Raw genomic sequence first — 9,397 nt, 5'->3', positions numbered from 1 at the left:
TAGACATAATTTTGGATGTTCATTTTCTTCTTTGAAATCAAAGTAGTAAATTGATTTTCTTATTCTTTTGCCACTTAAATATATTTTGTTATCATCCATACCTATTAGCAAGCATTTTTCTGGTAAAAATGTTACCTGAAAACCTTTGTCACAAAATTGACCACAGCTCAGCAAATTATACTTTAAGCCTTCAACATAGGCTACTCTTTCAATGGTCAAACATCCATACCTGATACATCTGTATCCCATGATCCTTCCTTTCACTCCATTTCCAAAGTTCACCATTTTACCCTCCTTTGAGAAAAAGTTGCTGAGTAAGCTCCTATCCCCAGTCATGTGCTTGGAGCTTCCTGAGTAGCAGTACCAGATCTGCTGCACATGATGGTCCTGAAATGGAATGGTTAGAGGGTTTTAGGTAACCAGGCATGCTTGGGTACTCTTTCTGATGATATTTTAGTTTTATTATTTCTTCTAAATGACCTTTCATCAGAATTTCTGTTATATGCTGAGCATTAACAGAATTTTTCTTTTTCTTTAGGAGATGTTGTTGAACAAGCTTCAGTATGTCAACACACATACAAGATTCATCAGAAATTTCTGATGTTCCTTCTTGTGATGGAATGATGGGATAATCTTGAAAAAATGAGTGAACAGCCTCTGGAGTTTTTACAAACTCTTGATTGTATTCACTTCTTTTTGGTTCAATGTTAGGTTTATCAAAGGAATATTCAGAACATGTTGATTTGCAAGTTTCAGAATCAGATTCTGATGTAAATTTATCAGAAATCTGTTGAGTTGCTTTTACAAAGACAGTAGGTTTGCTGTTACATGTTCTTACATAACCCAAACCCTCTCCTTTGTTCTTTGGAGTGGACTCTATGAAATTTATGAATTCTTTTGCTTCTTGAAAACCTCTTACATTAATTTCTTTATCATTGATTTTCTTGTAAAGATCTCTTCTTTCATTTTCATAGAACTCGATTTTAGCTCTTTGATCTAAACTTTGTTCTATAAGTAATAGGTTTTCAAGAATAATTTTATTCAAGGTCCTCTGCAACTCATCAGATTTTTTACCATCTGATTGATGTTTAACTTGCAAGTTTAAAAAATCTGACATGAGCTCATTTAGCTTGTGTTCAAGATCAAGATTGTCTAAACTTACCTGTTGTCCTGAAGTTTCTGGTATGCCTTCAGAAAGTGCCATGAGACAGAAGTTGGCCATTTCTTCTTCTTCTTCTTCATCAGATAGCCATATATCTGTCCCAGCAATTAAGCTGACTTGCTGCTGCTTCTTAGCTTCCTCAAGCTTCTTTTCATAGTAAGCAACATCTTTCAGCTTCTTGGTCTTGCATTCTGATGCATAATGACCTTTTTGCTTGCACTTGTAGCACACCACCTCAGCCTTCCCTTTATCCTTAGATCTAACTTCTTCTTTAGATCTTCCATCCATCCTCCCTCTATCACTCCTCTGGTATCTCTGGCCTCCTCCCGTCAACCTCTGCTCAAATGTTTTGGTGAGCAGTGCTATAGCTTCAGCAAAAGCTGAAAAATCTGATGATGTGTCAGAAGTTTCAAAACTCTGGCTGTTTGACGGTTGTGGATCATTGGAAGTTGTTGGTCTTTGTGGGTTTGAGATAAGAGCTAAAGATCCCCCTCTTTGAATGGTTTCTTCAAATATTTCTTCCTCTCTGGGGATCAAGATGTTGTATAAGTCATGAAGACTCATGTTTCCTAGTTCTAAGGTTGAGGACAAAGTCATTGTTAGACTCCTCCATTCTCTAGGTAAAGCATCAAGAAATTTTATGTTTCTTTCATCATTTGACTTGGTTATACCAAATTTCTTTAGCTCGTTTAAAGTTTTGTAAACCTTTGATATGTGTCATTTAACCTTTCATTAGGTAAACTTTTAAACCTTTCATAAGATGAGACGTTGTTTGTTCTCCTGTTTCTTCTCATCCTTTCTCCTCCTTCACAAAGGTTTTCCAACTGATCCCATATTTCCTTGGCTGATGCACAAGCATCAACTTGTGAAAATATGTCATTGGGGATGGCCATTATTAAGAGTGATTTTGCTCTCTCATCCCCAGCTACCTTTTCCTTGTCTTCCTCACTCCAAAGTATTTCACTTTTAGGAGCTCGGGAGGCAGGGATAGCAGGTAGTTGGTCAGTTGCTGGAATTGCTGGTATTTCAGTCATTGGTATATGTGGACCCCTTTCAATGGATTGAAACAGAGCTCGGTCATGACCATTTAGGAAATTGACCATCCTGATTTTCCATTGGGGGTATTCCTCCCTGACCAGAGTTGGAGGTTTCGACATAGAACCAATGTTAAAAGCATTATTCCAGGATTGAAAGCTGGCCATATTTAGAGAAAAGAAGATGAGCGATTGATCGTTTGAAAATAGTTTATTCAATCTGCTCTGATACCAATTGTTGGACCCAGTATGGCCTAAACAACTTCTTTTCACGTATTATGGCGAGGGATTTCAGTAGATGTGAAAAAGATGTGTGGAAATGGAAATCAGACTTTCAAGAAACAAGACCTACAGAATTATCAAGTTTATATCACTTTGAAACAAAATAGTTTAACAAGATGATTGTAAGAGTATTATCTAATAGAAATGAATCTTGAATTATGTGGGTGAGAAGAGCAATGGAGTTTGGGTGTTTGTATGTGAATGCTAAGCTTCAAACTCAATTATCTTCTGCTGGTTGAGCCTTCTATTTATAGAAGGCTGGATGCATGAATAAACAATAGTTTATTCATTCAATAAGTCCTGCAAAAAGTGGCCATTTGACATATACATTGAATTATTCATTCAAGTTCCCTTTTTTATCATGAGATCCAATAATGTCAACTTGTTTCGGTAAGTCTGGCAGGATAGAGCCAATTTCAGACAAGTGGGGTATTCCATCAGAATTCTGATGAATCCACTTCATCAGAATTTCTGATGAACAAATCATCAGAAAAATCTTGATGATCAGAATCGTCAGAAACTGATAGAAATATCATCAGATCCATCAGAAGTGACCTTTACTGATAATCCAATTCAGCTCTTGATCAACTTGTAATTCTTTGAAGTAGATGTTGTGCATTTCAGTTGTCCTATCTGATCTTCTTCTTCTTGTTGTGATCTTCAGGACTGTTATCTCTTTAGAGATCCAGTTGATTGAGATTTTCTTCAATACTTACAAATAAAGTTTCCTAACAAGAGTCAATCTCCTTTCTTTTGTGGGAACTTGAGGCACGTGGCTTGGTAGCAGGAGAGGGCTTAGGAACAACTGCCGGTTTGGAGCTAGGTGCAGGCTTAGGATTGGAAGCAGGTTTGGTAGGTTCTTTCTTCACTTGAACAGGAATAGGGTAACTATCCAGTTCATCAAGATCGAAAACTTCTGGAACTTTAGCTGGTGCTGCTAAACAGGGAAATATCTAAAACTTTACTCATGTCTCTTATTTTATTAGTAAGAAATGTACAAAAATTATGTGATTCTTACCAAACGTATCTGATGAGGAGTATTGGCTTGAACTTGGAAGATGTTGTGTAAAGGATCTGTCACAATCGGGCAGCTGGTAGATCCTGTTGATTCGTTCTTGGGATTCTTCAGTAGGAGGAGCTAATTATTTGAAGTTTGCTGCATAAAAGACATCAGGATGTTAGTACGGATACGAAACCAGGACATGTTTGGGGATATCTAAAAGCCCTAAACCCTACCAGAGGTCAACCATTTCACCGGAAGGCTTTTGCCCTCGAGAATGGAATCCCGTCTAACAAAAAAAAATTGTTGCCACCCGTCCTTGTTTTTTGAAGCTTTGAGGATAAAGGGATTGCTAGAGGTTGAGAAAAGTAAGAAGCGACTATTGTCGTGCGATCGAAGACGGTAAGCAAGTGGAAGGTCTTCGATACAGGATCGGGGACGTGAAGGGCTTTGATTTGGTTGAGCATGATTAATACTCTCCCGACCATAGGCATTGTTTGGGCAAAATAGAGGCCGGTAATTCGAAAAAACTCCATGATAAATTCCGGGAATGGATATCGGAGACCAAGAGAAAATGGGTATGATGAGAAACAGATCCACTCCTCGGAAGATACGTCGGAACGAATGCTCCGGTCGAATGGACGAATGATTGCCGTGTCGGGGAAAGCACCAGAGATTCTTAACGCGTTGATATCGGCATTATCGAAGGAGCACACCTCCTTCTCGGGGTGTTTGAGCAGATTCTGATTGGCGAATGACGAGGTGGACTCGCCGGAGTGTGAGCGTGTTCTGGTGGCCATCTGGAAAATTGGACGAGAAAATGCTAAGAGATAAGAAGAGGAAAGTACCTGAAAATTCTGGGAGAGATGGTTGTTTATCAACAAGGAAGAGAGAAGATATAGGGGCTAAATGGATAGCCATCGAGTGAAAAACGCATGGGAAGTTGCACAAAGTCACATCAACTGTCGCTTCAACTTAATAACCTCGGTTTACGAGATAAGTTTTAAAATATATCCGATGGAATTGGTATACCAACATATATATTTTGGGGACAATTGTTATGGGTGATTTTCTGCTTATATATCCTGACTAATATTCTAACTGTGTTTCTTTTTGTTGTGACCAGGATACTGGATCAGGATATTGGTAACATCCTGATATGATATCCTGGTAGTAACTAATTAATTCATGTGCAGATTATTGGAACAAGTTTATAACGCTCTAGTGGACTTCTTCTCCTTGAGACTCAGGAAAATCAGTTAGATTATGAACGTTGAAGCCGGAAGATGTGGACTACAATGTTCATAAAGGGAATATCCGAACCATCCCAGTTTTATAGGATAGTTTGTTGTTTTCATTTTACTATAAATGGATTGATCGGATCAGATAGAAACACACACAATCTTTCGCACAACTCTTTCTCTCTAGTTGCAAACAATCACTACTACACACTTACACTTGTACTCGAATTACATTGTAACACTTAGTTGATCCGCATCATATCCTGCACTGTATCCTGATATTTGAAGTAATAGAAGAATAAGGCAGCTTCTATTTTCAGCTCCCGAGGTTTTGTGCCGGCGATCTAGATTGATCAAGGGCTTTCCTCATACATCCTGTGTCACCCTTTACATTTTCGCTCATTGTTTGATCATAAATACAGCTCTATATCCTGAGCCGTATCCTGGAACTGTTTTGCAAACAACTCAATCAACATATTTTTAACACATTTTTTTTAGCACACTACCTCACTTAACTAATTTGATCACTTAATTGTTTCGGTAATTTTTTACCAAAACAGTATCCACTGAGGAAAAATGAACTAGCCACTCATTTTTCGCTTCTAAAAGAGATATCCATTGGGAAATGAATAATCCATTCGAGAACCATATTCATTTCCGTTTCTAATGAAGTATCCACCGAGGAAAATGAACTATCCGTTCATTTTCTCTTATAAAGAAAAATCCACTAAGGAAAATGAATAAATTCATTCTGCTTCTGATGAAGTATCCACTGAGGAAAATGAATTATCCTTTCATTTTCGCTTCTAAAGAAATGTCCATTGGGGAATGAATAATCCTGTATTGATTCTCTCATTTCCACTTCTGACAAAGTATCCACTGAGGAAAATGAATTATCCATTCATTTTCATTTCCAAAGAAATATCCATCGGGGAAATGAATATTTTATACATCAATCTTTCAATTCCACTTCTCATGAAGTATCCACTAAGGAAAATAAATTATCCATTCATTTTCGCTTCCGAAGAAATATCCATCGGGGAAATGAATATTCTATACATCAATCTTTCATTTCCACTTCTGACGAAGTATCCACTGAGGAAAATGAATTATCCATTCATTTTCACTTCCAAAGAAATATCCATCGGGGAAATGAATAATCTATACAATAATCCTTCACTTCCACTTCTGACAAAATATCCACTGAGGAAAATGAATTACCCATTCGTTTTCGCTTCCAAAGAAATATCCATCGGGGAAATGAATATTCTTTACAACAATCCTTCATTTCCATTTCTGACGAAGTATCCACTGAGGAAAATGAATTATCCATTCATTTTCACATCTGAAGAAATATCCATCGGGGAAATGAATAACCTATACAACAATCTTTCATTTCTAGTTCTAACGAAGTATCCACTGAGGAAAATGAATTATCCATTCATTTTCGCTTCCGAAGAATTAACCATTGGGAAATGAACAACTTATACATTCTTCCATTTCCACTTCTGACGAAGAATCCATTGAGGAGAATGGACTATCCATTCATTTCCGCTTCTGAAGAATATCCACTAGGAAAAATGAAATACAAATCCTTATAAGATCTTTCTATCTTAATAGTTAGACTCTTAAAGGATACTCACAGAACTATTGGTTGATTTGGATTTATCATTGATCAAATCCCTCATTCCCACTTCTTACTTTAACCGAGGGAGTATCCATTAGGGGATGAGCATCATAGGTATAACAGCCCATTCCCACTTCCTACATTATCTGAGGAAGCATCCACTAGGGAATAATAAAGTTATGACTCACGTGGAGATCCTTGATGGGTTATTCTATGGAAATAGATAAAACTCTAGATTCCACGTAAGACAATTACTTAACACAACTTACAAAATCCTACGAATAAACTTCGGGACTAAATTTCCTAAAGTAGGGGAGACTGTGACATTTGTGCCTCTACGACCATCACACAAATACAAATCCAATGAAATCGTGTGTTTCATTCTCGGGATTTGTACAATTTCATGTGACACTTACACATATCAATTCTTGTTCGATTTCGAGCTCTTAATCACTTTCTAGAAAGTTATACGCAAACTGTTACATAAACATAATCAGTTCAATGGAACAAACACTCCGGAAGAGTGACATAAGCTTAACATACCTTAAATAACCTTTACATAACTTAGAAATAAGTTTTGAAGGGCTTGGTATGGCAAAAACAAGTTTATTCGATCTTAAGGACTAATTGCGACAAACTACAAAAGTCTGCCGATTCGTATAGAAACATACACTCCGGAACAAGATCATAAGCTAAAAATACCCTAATTATCCTTTACATAGCTTAGAAATAAGTTTTGAGGGGTTCGATATGCGAAAATACGCTTATTTGATCACAAGGACTAAAAGCCTCAAAACTGCGAAAGTATGCATATACGTGCTTATCTTTTGTTCTGACCATATACGGACATCCAAAAATTTTTATAATCATTAAAATATTATATTTTAGTGATAAGAATGCAAAAATACCATTCGTTTCTCAATTCGGATCGTTTTCGCGTCCGTTACGATTTCCATCGTAATTAACCGAAAACCGCAACCGTACAGCCAAACGAACCGACATCCGTGATATTTTTGAGCATAACTCTAGTTAAATATACTTTAACTTCATCATGGAGCTTGAAAATGGGCTTAACAGGTGTTAGAAGTGCCGAAACGCGACAAAACAAGTTCAGGGACCAAAGCTGTCAATTTTCAAACTTTGGCCCCTGCTGACTGGCATACGGACCGTTTGCAGAGGACCCTTACGGTCCTTAAGCAGGTCCCAGCACAGCAGAACCTTCCCGGTTAATTCCCAGCTGTTGCACCTTGTTTTCCTTTGATTGTTTGGTGATATTGTGGGCAGTTTAAGTGTTCTACAAGGCTTGAAACCTGGTCCTAACAAGTGTATGGTTGAGATTGTTCCTTGATCACCACACATGCCACATGTCTTGATCCTACAATCCAAGAACAACTATAAACAGCCCATCCCTTTCATTCACAACTTGCTAATTTCTTTTCTATTTCTCACATCTGCTCTACTTGGAGGCTACCACTTGTTGGAGGCTTCCTGATGCGTGTGTAGCGTTATATATTTTTATTGATATTTTAAGCCCTTTTTAACACATTAGTCAAGTTTTAAATTTATAAAACACGATATTCTACTAACACAAAACACACATATGGGCAAGTGCACCCATCGTGAGCATAGTATAGTGTTGGTAAGATACCGAGGTCGTCCAAGGACACAAGAGCTTTTAATACCGGTTTATCCTCAACATCTAATCAAATCAAAATTTTTAGAAAAGGTTTTTAAATATGAAAAATAAAAACTAAAAATGCTAAAAAATAAAAATAAATTAAAAATAGATAGACAAAATGAATCACTTGGATCTGACTCGCCTTTAATGTACATTTGATGATTTCCGCACTGTTGCACTTTTTAAGAGATTATCTTAGTTGTAGTAGTAGGCCCCTCTTTTGAAGGTGACGTTACCCTCAACCCAGTGGTTTGAGTCAGCAAGGATACAATCCCAAAGGGTCGGAATATTGAAAGATAATTAATTAAGTTATTAATGCGTAATGTGGTAGGCCCCTCTTTTAAAGGCGATGTTACCCTTGGCTAAGTGGTTTGAGTCAGCAGGGATACAATCCCAAGTAGTCGGGTTAATGTATTAATAGAAGTTTACATATGAGGGGATCAAGCCATTCGCACCCCCGCCATCCAATACCAGTGGGTATTGAAGGAGGTCCTAGTAAGCTTGACCCAGGTCCTTGCAGGATCTATACACTGAACAAGGCAAGAACCTTACCAAACCATTCCCTTAACCCCCGACCAGGTAGCTAACATATCTCTATATAGACCGTAGAGATATGAATGGTGAAAATCTTTTATTTTATATAGACAGTAAAATAATGCCAAGACACCACGGACAAATGATAAGGAAGTTTCACCTTCAACATAAGAAACTAGTTATTAAAGTCATTTATACAAAACCAAATAAAAAGTGCGAAAAGATTAAAAATCAAAAGTATTACATTAAATGCTTGTCATCACCAAGTGATGTAAGAGACTTAGGCAAACATGGCCTTTGATTGTCAAGAACTCTTACTATCAATCTTGAATCCTAAGACTACTACACACACTCTAAGGTGGATGATGGATGATGGATGATGGTGGTGGATGTGGGTGTTGTAGTGGTGGTGGAGTGGTGGTGAAGTGGGAGAGAGGTGGTTTGTCAAGAGATGCCTTTGAAGTGAACCAAGCACCCCTATTTATAGCCTGCACAGAAGCCCGGACACGGCCCCGTGTCCGCTGGACATGGCCCCATGGCCATCCACTTTCTATTTCTTCATTAATTACAATTGTCCGCAGTAGGCTCCACACGACCCCGTGTCGGCTGGGCACGGCCCCGTGTGCAGAAGCGTATCTGTACAATCAAGATTTGCAAGATTCTACGAATCTTAGCGTTGACCACGACCCGTGTTGAGCTGGGCACGCCCCCGTGCTGGGAATAGAAGCTTCTACAACTTTGTCATTTTCTGCAGACACCTGGCCACGCCCTCGTGTCCGTTGGGCACGGGGCCGTGGTCAGCCTTCTGTTTCTTGTTTTTGCTTGGGAAGATGTTGTCG

This window comes from Helianthus annuus, chromosome 7 (genome assembly GCF_002127325.2).
Source record: "Helianthus annuus cultivar XRQ/B chromosome 7, HanXRQr2.0-SUNRISE, whole genome shotgun sequence".
Lineage (NCBI taxonomy): Eukaryota > Viridiplantae > Streptophyta > Magnoliopsida > Asterales > Asteraceae > Helianthus > Helianthus annuus.
The sequence above is the reverse complement of the archived record's forward strand: the minus strand, read 5'-3'. Positions refer to the sequence as shown.